General features: G+C 51.0%; 1 protein-coding gene across 1 annotated transcript in view; it reads right to left on the minus strand.

The window, feature by feature from the left end:
* LOC311313002 (chloride channel protein 2-like) overlaps nt 1–10,000 on the minus strand; it is a gene marked incomplete at its 5' end in the record, with an annotated part of 240,753 nt that overhangs the window by 118,484 nt on the left and 112,269 nt on the right. The gene's annotated exons all lie outside the window — the stretch shown is intronic.

Raw genomic sequence — 10,000 nt, forward strand, 5'->3', positions numbered from 1 at the left:
TTCCCTGCACAGGCAGCAGGAAGCATTGAGACCCGTGCCGTTCATCATTGGAAGTGGCTTGGTACCAGTTAGCCTAGCTACACTTAGCATAACTTTCCAACAACTCCAAAATGTTCATATTTACATGTGGTGACTTGTGTATGTTAAATGAGACATTCTACATTTCGAAGCAGATACTGTTCATACTATTTTCTTCTTGCCGAACCACCGCGGCCTGGGCGTAGTGACACGGCATCTCAAAAGCCGTCAACAAACAGGTGCTGCGCACAATCACTGCGCCCAGGCAGCGGTGCATTTCCTCACTAGCTAGGCTACCGGCGCTAACGGCTCAATGCTTCCTACTGCATGCAGAGAGAAGAGGGTGTGTATCTTTTTGTCTGACTCGGGGGAAGATAGCAAGTAAGCTAATTTCCCCCCAAAATGGCGTGCTCCTTTAAGAACAAGGGCAGCATTGATAGAATGGAGTGACATTACTACATCTAGAACTACATTACTCATGATGTAGGTGGCCACACAAGACGTTCAACATTGTTAGGTCGTTTTGATGTCAGGTCAACAATTGTGTCTGTAGCAGTAGAGTACCCACCTGCTTGGACAGAAGGGAAGGGGCATAGTCAGGACGTCAATACACACCCATGCTATTGACTAAACACACACCCACACACACTCAGATAAGTGTACCTGGGCAGGATTTATTTCAACACTAGAATGACACTCGGAGACTCGGCAGACCCCTGCCCATGAATTCATGTCGTCAGCATGTGCAGTAAAATTAAGAGTACCGATACAGGCGACAAACAAAGAATACTGCAGTCACCCACACAAACTAGCTAGGACACACTGTAAGCTTCTGACTACCTAGGTAGCTGTCGGCAGCATGCTGGGAAGGATTGGTTCAGCTAGCTATCTATCTAGCTATTTAGCAGGTATTAGGAGCGAAATAATTTCATCATGGCATGATGGCGAAGATCAATTGCTTTGAATTAGCTGGTTATGCTCATAGCTGGCTACTGTAGATGACTGCTGTTGGTCCTGTCATAGCCAGCTAGCTAGCTAGGTAGCTGGGATACATCAGAGAGCAGAGCTAAAGAGCGCCCGTTCACTGACCCTATAGCGTTCTCAGAGCCCAGGTTTCCACGCATGAATGTGTAAGTTGATAGATAAGAAAGCAGCACGGTTTGACTGTCCCTGTCTTTTTTCATATGATATCAAAGTGCATTTAGTAGAAAATAGTTCATGGGATGTTCCAATTGCTCTGGTAGTTTTTGTATAATCCTGCTATGTGACGGATAATACTGTTTTTTTCATTTGCTTCAACAATCAAATTAAAAAGAACACATAGTTAGTGAAACCTGACACTCAAGGGGCAAAACCTCAGCCCAGCCAGTAGGCTAATACCACAGGATCCAGGCTAAGAAAATGTAACTTTTCCTAATACAAGATTTATTTTGTCAGATATGATTTTCTTTTACATGAATATAAGACAATACTGGGCGTAAACAGCAAAAAAAAAAAAGTTGATCGAACCCAGGCCAACGCAACGCTAGACTAGTACATTACCGCTCAGCCACTGGCGGTATAGGAAATCTGGCAGGAGAAGTAAATATAAAGGGAAGTCGGTAGTATGGCAAATGTTGTTTTCTTTTAATTTGTGTATCCGCCCAGTGATTCTGATCCAACCACGAACGAACGAACGAAATAACACACAAGACTGAAAATATACCCTCTGCCGGGTGGAGCCAAACATGACTCCCATATCTGCTGGCGGAAATAAATGTGCAAACACAGCGGCAATCTGTATCCCTGCACACCACACTGAGCACTGTACATAGACACACTGTACAAACAAAAGGAAGGAATGGAAGGAGAGAGAGAGTGAGAGAGAGAGAGAGAGAGATGGGAAGGGAAGGAGAGAGAGATGGGAAAGGAAGGAGAGAGAGAGTGAGCAGGAGAGAGAGATGGGAAAGGAAGGAGAGAGAGAAGCTGAATCCCAATCTGAGTGCGCAAACCGCACTTGCGGCCCCTCGCACTTGTGGCCTGAGGCCTGAGCACTTAAATGACGTCAGCTGGAAGGGCCAGAGGGTGCAGGGCCGTGAATTAAATGGGACAGCACTTCCCAGTTTCGCTCAATGCCCCTCCCACTTCGTTTTCATTGGCTGCCGCGTTCCTCCGACGCAGAGGCTGCTCTGACGCTCCCTTCAGCTCTGCAAATTGACCGATTGACGTCTGTTTTAATTTAATAATAATTAAAAAATTAGGTTGGCTGGGATATGTTTGCAGCATGTGGATTTCAAGATAAATGTTGTGTTATCTGCAAATGTCATCATTTATGTGTGATGCACTCGGATCATGACTCGGATGCACTCAAGCACTGTGTCACATGAGACGCGGTGGGCTGTGGGTATTTTCTGCTCCTAAATCCGTGAAATTGCGGACTTTCGGTAAGTGCGGTTACAGTGCGCAAAATGGCGGCGTGGCGCACTTGTGGACCTAGCAATTCCGTTTTGGAACTACCCTGAGCCCTTGTGGACTTAGCGGGAACGCGCATGTAAGGCCACAAGGCCGCGAGTGCTCTGCACTTTCGCCTAAGTGCGCGATTTGGGATTCAGCTAGAGTGAGCAGGAGAGAGAGAGATGGGAAGGGAAGTAGAGTGAGAGGGAGAGAGAGAGATGGGAAGGGAAGGAGAGAGAGTGAGCAGGAGAGAGAGAGAGACGGGAAGGGAAGGGAAGGAGAGAGAGAGAGATGGGTAGGGAAGTCCGCCAAAAGTCAATGGGGGCTGTACGTTTTCTTGCATTGAAACTGCCTGAGCTGTACACAAAGTGCTACCATTGTACACGTACTCACGAAAATGTGCACAGCCTCAATACAGTCCCAATGGGGGCTGTACACCCGAGTGTACAGGCCCGATTACACCACCTGGGGGCGACTCCGAGCCGCCGCCAACCGCACTATGGGGGCCTGTGGGCCCCGTACGCGGCGTACAACGCCCATGCAACCCGGCTGGAGGCCGTACGCCGCGTACAGCTCAGGTGGTACGCGCCTGGGCCGTACGCGGCGTACAACCCGGGCAGGTTCCTTGGACGGCTGTACACACGTGTACAGCCCAGGCACTTTTCATTCAAAAACGGCGTCCCCGACCACGCGACCTCTCGGGACGCCGTTTTTGGGCGTGGCCTCGCCAAATCCGAACCGTGCGCCCTCCGGAGGGCGCCGATGAGGCCTGCGGTGCCCAAAAGTGTCTCGGGACGGTTTTGAGTTTGACCCCCACCGATCGGGCTGACGTCCGGTCAGGGCGGAGGCCCGACCGTGGCCTAACGGCGTGCGGAGTTTCGGACCAATCAGAGAGCTCGATTTTCAAAGTTGTCCGATCGGCACGATGTTCGGTGAGCGTGATCAAGCCCTCGGGGCCTAAGGGCCCTCTGTACGTCGGACCAATCGGAGCATCCCATATGGGCCAATCAGAGAACGGGATATTCAGAGCGGTCCGTTCGGCACGAAATCCGGCGTGCGTGATCGTCACCTCGAGGACAAAGGGCCGTACGGGTTTCGGACCGATCGGACCGCTCAATTTCTTTTAATACGCTACAGTACACAGGCGTGTACAGCCGCCACCGGTCGGTGTACAACCGCAATAGGTTTACATGTTAAAATTAAAATTGCTCGGATTGGCTTCGAAACCTATGCACAGTAACAGTACACCATGGAGACATAAACATACTGCCATATCAGCCTCCTAGCCCCTGTCAATTTGGAGATATCGGCCTGGACACTTGCCATGCAAACCTATTGGAGTTGTACACTGACCTGTGGCGGCTGTACACGGCTGTTTCTCCAAAACGGATGGGGCTAGAAGGCTGACACTCGGTGGTCTTAGAGTACCCAGGGGTGCCATGAACATACTACAGTATCAGCCTCCTAGCCCCCACCACTTTGGAGAAACAGGCGTGTACAGCCGCCACAGGTCGGTGTACAACAGCAATAGGTTTGCATGGTGAGTGTACGGGTCAATATCTCCAAAGTGCAAGGTCATAGCCTCTCCAAACCACCACCTACCCCCACTAATTCCTAAGCTAGCTTTCAAATGAAACCATCCGTGAAGCTCTACGACGTTCCATTAATTTTATCATGTAAACCTATTGCTGTTGTACACCGACCTATGGCGGCTGTACACGCCACATTTCTCCAAAATGGTGGGGGCTAGGAGGCTGTAAATCGGGGGTCCTACAGTACCAAAGGGTGCCATGAACATACTCTGAGATCATCCTCCTACTCCCAACCAATCATGAGAAACAGCCGCGTACAGCCCCCACATGTCAGTGTACAACCGCAATAGGTTTACGTGTTAAAATTCAAATTGCTCGGATTGGCTCGACACCTATGCACAGAAACAGTACACCATGGAGACATGAACATACTGCAATACCAGCCTCCTAGACCAAGAATCTTTGGAGATATTGACCCGTACACTCACCATGTAAACCTATTGCGGTTGTACACCGACCTATGGCGGCGGTACACGCCACATTTCTCCAAAGTGGTGGGGGCTAGGAGGCTATAAAGCGGGGTTCCTCAAGTACCAAAGGGTAGGATAAACATACTCTGAGATCAGCCTCCTACTCCCAACTAATCATGAGAAACAGCCGCGTACATCCCCCACATGTCAGTGTACAACAGCAATAGGTTTACATGGTGAGTGTACGGGTCAATATCTCCAAAGATTCTTGGTCTAGGAGGCTGATATTGCAGTATGTTCATGTCTCCATGGTGTACTGTTACTGTGCATAGGTTTCGAGCCAATCCGAGCAATTTTAATTTTAACATGTAAACCTATTGCGGTTGTACACCGACCTATGGCGGTGGAACACGCCACATTTCTCCAAAGTGGTGGGGGCTAGGAGGCTATAAAGCGGGGGTCCTCAAGTACCAAAGAGTGGCATGAACATACTCTGAGATCAGCCTCCTACTCCCAACTAATCATGAGAAACAGCTGCGTACAGCCGCCACAGGTCGGTGTACAACAGCAATAGGTTTACATGGTGAGTGTACAGGTCAATATCTCCAAAGATTATTGGTCTAGGAGGCTGATATTGCAGTATGTTCATGTCTCCATGGTGTACTGTTACTGTGCATAGGTTTCGAGCCAATCCGAGCAATTTTAATTTTAACATGTAAACCTCTTGCGGTTGTACAGCGACCTATGGCGGCGGTACACGCCACATTTCTCCAAAGTGGTGGGGGCTAGGAGGCTATAAAGCGGGGGTCCTCAAGTACCAAAGGGTGGCATGAACATACTCTGAGATCAGCCTCCTACTCCCAACCAATCATGAGAAACAGCCGCGTACATCCCCCACATGTCAGTGTACACGGGTCAATATCTCCAAAGATTCTTGGTCTAGGAGGCTGATATTGCAGTATGTTCATGTCTCCATGGTGTACTGTTACTGTGCTGTGTTTCGAGCCAATCCGAGCAATTTGAATTTTATCATGTAAACCTATTGCTGTTGTACACCGACCTATGGCGGCTGTACACGCCTGTTTCTCCAAACTGGTGGGGGATAGGAGGCTATCGCTCAGTGGTGTTAAAGTACCAAGTGTTGACACTAACATACTGGAATATCAGCCTCCTAGCTCTCCGTGAAGTGTGGAAATAAAGGAATGTACAGCCGCCATATAAACCTATTGGCACTGTACGCCTTTCCCGTACGGCCTACAAACATCCCACAGATATGAATCAAAACTTAGATTGCTCTAGAGTGTCCAAGGATCAACATATTTCAGCGTCAGCTCCCAAGATTAAGCGGTTTTCATTTTGGATCAAAATGATCAATTCTTGCACAGAAGGGTGTTGTACTCTTAGAGCCTGACAGTGTCCTGGGGCACATTTGGAGATATGTGATTTTTCTTTTTCTAGAGGAGTTAGCTGACATTTTTCTGTACAGTCTCGAAGGGCACTCACTCATGACCCACTGACCCGATTTTGAGGCCTCTAGTGCTTTGACAACACCTTTAAAAATTAAAAAGACGACGTTGTATGTATGGCGGCTGTACACGCCAAATTTCTCCAAAGCGGTGGGGGCTAGGAGGCTATAAATCGGTGGTCCTACAGTACCAAAGGGTGCCTTGAACATACTCTGAGATCAGCCTCCTACTCCCAACCGATCGTGAGAAACGGCCGCGTACAGCCCCCACATGTCGGTGTACAGCCAAATATTACTGTAGCGTATTAAAAGAAATTGAGCGGTCCGATCGGTCCGAAACCCGTACGGCCCATAGGCCTCGAGGTGACGATCACGCTCACCGGATTTCGTGCCGAACGGACCGATCTGAATATCCCGTTCTCTGATTGGCCCATATGGGATGCTCCCATTGGTCCGACGTACAGAGGGCCCATAGGCCCCAAGGGCCCGATCACGCTCACCGAACGTCGTGCCGATCGGACAACTTTGAAAATGGAGCTCTCTGATTGGTCCGAAACTCCGCACGCCGTTCGGCCAAGGGCGGGCCTCCGCCCTGACCGGAGGTCAGCCCGATCGGTGGGGGTCAAACTCAAAACCGTCCCGAGACGGTTTCGGGCACCGCGGGCCTCATCGGCGCCCTCCGGAGGGCGCACGGTTCGGATTTGGCGAGGCCACGCCCAAAAACGGCGTCCCGAGAGGTCGCGTGGTCGGGGACGCCGTTTTTGAATGAAAAGTGCCTGGGCTGTACACGCGTGTACAACGCGCACAGTTTGCACAGTTTGCGCTCGAGCCTGTGTCGGCTGTACGTTCTGTACGGCCGCCACAGGAACGGCCGAAACCGCGGGCTTACAACGCTCACAGGATCCGCACGGATGGTCGCCCTCTTGTGGAACGGGCCGGGATCGCCCCAGGGGGGCGGTAAAACCCGTAAAACCCGGGGTCCGTCCGGAGGGCCGCCGGGGGGCGCCGGCCGGGGACCCGGGCGGCCTTTTAGAGACCGCCCGCCTATTTTTGGCGGGCCCCGGCGGCGCGCGGGATCGGAGTGTACAGCCCTCCAAAAGTGTACAGCCGCCACAGTTTTTTAACATGGGGCCCTGTGGCGGCTGTACGCCACTTCCTGATGGTGGTTAAGGGAAGGAGAGAGAGAGAGATGGGAAGGGAAGGAGAGAGAGAGTGATCAGGGGAGAGAGAGATGGGAAGAGAAGGAGAGAGAGAGAGATGGGAACGGAAGGAGAGAGAGTGAGCAGGAGAGAGAGATGGGAAGGGAAGGAGAGAGAGAGATGGGAAGGGAAGGAGAGAGAGAGATGGGAAGGGACGGAGAGAGAGAGAGTGAGCAGGAGAGAGAGAGATGGGAAGGGAAGGAGAGAGAGAGAGTGAGCAGGAGAGAGAGATGGGAAGGGAAGGAGAGAGAGAGTGAGCGGGAGAGAGAGAGCATGCGGTTGCACACGTTGAGCGACATGCTTGTTTTTAACACGGCAAAATACACTCTTTCCAATCAACACCTCCTGTGACAGACACACACACACACACACACACACACACACACACAGGCGTGCTTACGTATGTGGTAAGAAACACAGTAACAACACACCTCCTCAAGCAGTTTCAATCCCTCGACCGATCTGTGGTAAGACCTCTTACATGTGTATATTTAGCCTTTAATAACTGTGTGTGTGTGTGTGTGTGTGTCTACTGCGTCATCTCGCCCACCACCCAGCTGTGTTCTCAGAGCCCCTTCTGTTATCCAGACACAAGTGTGTGAGAGTGTGTGTGTGTGGGTGTGTGTGTGTGTGTGTGTGTGTGTGTGTGGGTGTGAGTGTGTTTGTGTGTGAGAGTGTCATGCGAGCACAGTAGTTAGTGCACTTTTGTGATTATGCATAAAATGTCTGCATATAATAGTGTGTGAAGTATTACTGTGTAGTAACTGTGTTTGGGGTCTGTGGCCGTCACGTGTGTGTAATGATGTTGGTGAGCGTGTGTGTAATGATGTTGGTGAGCGTGTGTGTAATGATGTTGGTGAGCGTGTGTGTAATGATGTTGGTGAGCGTGTGTGTAATGATGTTGGTGAGCGTGTGTGTAATGATGTTGGTGAGCGTGTGTGTAATGATGTTGGTGAGCGTGTGTGTAATGATGTTGGTGAGCGTGTGTGTAATGATGTTGGTGAGCGTGTGTGTAATGATGTTGGTGAGCGTGTGTGTAATGATGTTGGTGAGCGTGTGTGTAATGATGTTGGTGAGCGTGTGTGTAATGATGTTGGTGAGCGTGTGTGTAATGATGTTGGTGAGCGTGTGTGTAATGATGTTGGTGAGTGTGTGTGTAATGATGTTGGTGAGCGTGTGTGTAATGATGTTGGTGAGCGTGTGTGTAATGATGTTGGTGAGTGTTCAGCTGCAGGTGTAATCTGGTTTTCTCTGAGCTGTGATTTGTCTTTTTCTAGTATTGCTTATAGGCTTTCCTTGGGTGTACACAAACACTATGCCTTGTTCCCTGGTTGAAAAGGTACACACACACGCACACAAACACGCACATACACGCATGCGTCAAGCGTTTCAGTATGGTGTGCTGGCACTAATCACACCCCATACGCGCGCACACACGCGCACACACACTAGAATGGCTTTATTCTTTATAGCATGCAATAAGCAGCACGCTAGTTTCCCCATAACTCTCCTTAGTTTCTCATTCACCCTATCTAGCCTGTGTACCCCTCTCTCCATCTCTCTCTCTCCATCCCTGTCCCTCCCTCTCTCCATCCCTCTGTCCTTTCCCTCTCTCCATCTCTCTCTCTCCATCCCTCTCTCCATCTCTCTCTCCATCCCTCTCTCTCCATCCCTCTGTCCCTCCCCTCTCTTCATCTCTCTCTCTCCATCCCTCTCTCCCTCCCCTCTCTCCATCCCTCTCTCCATCCCTCTCTCCATCCCTCTCTCCCTCCCTCTCTCCCTCCCCTCTCTCCATCTCTCTCTCTCCATCCCTGTCCCTCCCTCTCTCCATCCCTCTCTCCATCCCTCCCCTCTCCATCTCTCTCTCTCCATCCCTCTCTCCATCTCTCTCTCCACCCCTCTCTCCATCTCTCTCTCTCCATCCCCTCTCTCCATCTCTCTCTCTCCATCCCTCTCTCCCTCCCCTCTCTCCATCCCTCTCTCCATCTCTCCCCTCTCCATCTCTCTCTCTCCATCCCTCTCTCCCTCCCCTCTCTCCATCCCTCTCTCCCTCCCCTCTCCATCCCTCTCTCTCCATCCCTCCCCTCTCCATCTCTCTCTCTCCATCCCTCTCTCCCTCCCCTCTCTCCATCTCTCTTTCTCCATTCCTCTCTCCCTCCCCTCTCTCCATCCCTCTCTCCATCCCTGTCCCTCCCTCTCTCCATCCCTCTGTCCTTCCCCTCTCTCCCTCCCCTCTCTCCATCTCTCTCTCCACCCCTCTGTCCTTCCCCTCTCTCCCTCCCTCTCTCCACCTCTCTGCCCTTCTCTCTCTGCATCCCTCTCTCCTTCCTTCTCTCCATCCTTCTGTCCTTCCATCTCTCCATCCCTCTCTCACCAGGCTTCCATCCCTCTCTCTGCTCTGACATGTGGTGAACTACTCTCATCTTCTACCTCTTATCTCCCGTTCTCCACTCCTCCTTCCCACCTAACTCTGCCTTTTCTCCTGCACTCTCATCCCCCTCTCCTCTCCAATCTCTTCATTTCTCGCTCTCTTCCTCTCTCCCTCTCTCTCTCCTCTCTGGCAAAAGCAATAATGCCCACATACCTGCTGGGGCTAATTTAGGTTGCCTTGGATACAAAACGCATCCGGCTCTACAGCCTAGCACTAAGCGGCTCTGTGAGTGTGTGTGTTTGTGTGTGTGTGTGTGTGGGTTGATGTGTGTGTGTGTGCCTTTTCAACCAAGGTTTGTGGGTATGAGGGAGTGAAAGAGTGAAGGGGAGAGAGAGAGAATGAATAAGCGAGCGCCCTGGAACCACGGCAGCGAGTGAGAAAGCACAGCACCTGCAGAATCCTGGATGAAAAACGTGTTATTCATGGGGGCCAGGGTGGGAGGGGGGGTGTGT

This window comes from Borostomias antarcticus (genome assembly GCF_949987555.1).
Source record: "Borostomias antarcticus genome assembly, chromosome: 1".
Lineage (NCBI taxonomy): Eukaryota > Metazoa > Chordata > Actinopteri > Stomiiformes > Stomiidae > Borostomias > Borostomias antarcticus.